This window comes from Petromyzon marinus, unplaced genomic scaffold, assembly GCF_048934315.1.
Source record: "Petromyzon marinus isolate PM22_M1 ecotype Great Lakes invasive population unplaced genomic scaffold, UKy_Petmar_22M1.pri1.0 PM_G_Scaffold_132, whole genome shotgun sequence".
In the NCBI taxonomy this organism is placed as follows: domain Eukaryota; kingdom Metazoa; phylum Chordata; class Hyperoartia; order Petromyzontiformes; family Petromyzontidae; genus Petromyzon; species Petromyzon marinus.
Genome location: NW_027422687.1, coordinates 142,501 through 143,506, shown reverse-complemented (window position 1 = coordinate 143,506; position 1,006 = coordinate 142,501).

Here is a 1,006-nt window from a genome sequence, read left to right as displayed (position 1 = left end):
TTTCCCATTCCGAGGGATTTCTGTGCGACCCTAACAGCCCCGTGAGCCACAAGAGACACATCCCCGCCAATTTCTAGCGTTTCACGGGGTCTATCCGTGAAAAATATAGACGTTTTTGAGTGCACATGCATTTCTGCTGCAGATGCCTCTGGAAGTTTCATGCCGTTCGTACGCAATGTGGCAACACGAAAATGACCCCTTTTCCCATTCCGAGGGATTTCTGTGCGACCCTAACTAACAGCGCCCGTGAGCCACAAGAGAGACATCCCCGCCAATTTATAGCGTTTCACGGGGTCTATCCGTGAAAAATATAGACGTTTTTGAGTGCACATGCATTCCTGCTGCAAATGCCTCTGGAAGTTTCATGCCGTTCCTATGCAATGTGGCCACACAAAAATGACCCGTTTTCCCATTCCGAGGCATTTCTGTGCGACCCTAACAGCCCCGTGAGCCACAAGAGAGACATCCCCGCCAACTTCTAGCGTTTGACGGGGTCTATGCGTGAAAAATATTAAAATTTTTGAGTGCACGTGCCTTTCTGCTGCAAATGCCTCTGGAAGTTTCATGGCGTTCCTATGCAATGTGGCAACACGAAAATGACCCCTTTTCCCATTCCGAGGGAGTTCTGTGCCACCCTAACAGCCCCGTGAGCCACAAGAGACACATCCCCGCCAATTTCTAGCGTTTCACGGGGTCTATCCGTGAAACATATAGAAGTTTTTGAGTGCACATGCATTCCTGCTGCAAATGCCTCTGGAAGTTTCATGCGGTTCGTACGCAATGTGGCAACACGAAAATGACCCGTTTTCCCATTCCCAGGGATTTCTGTGCGACCCGAACAGCCCCGTGAGCCACAAGAGACACATCCCCGCCAATTTCTAGCGTTTCACGGGGTCTATCCGTGAAAAATATCAATTTTTTTTTGACTGCACATGCATTTCTGCTGCAAATGCCTCTGGAAGTTGCATGCGGTTCGCATGCAATGTGGCGACACGAAAATGACCCG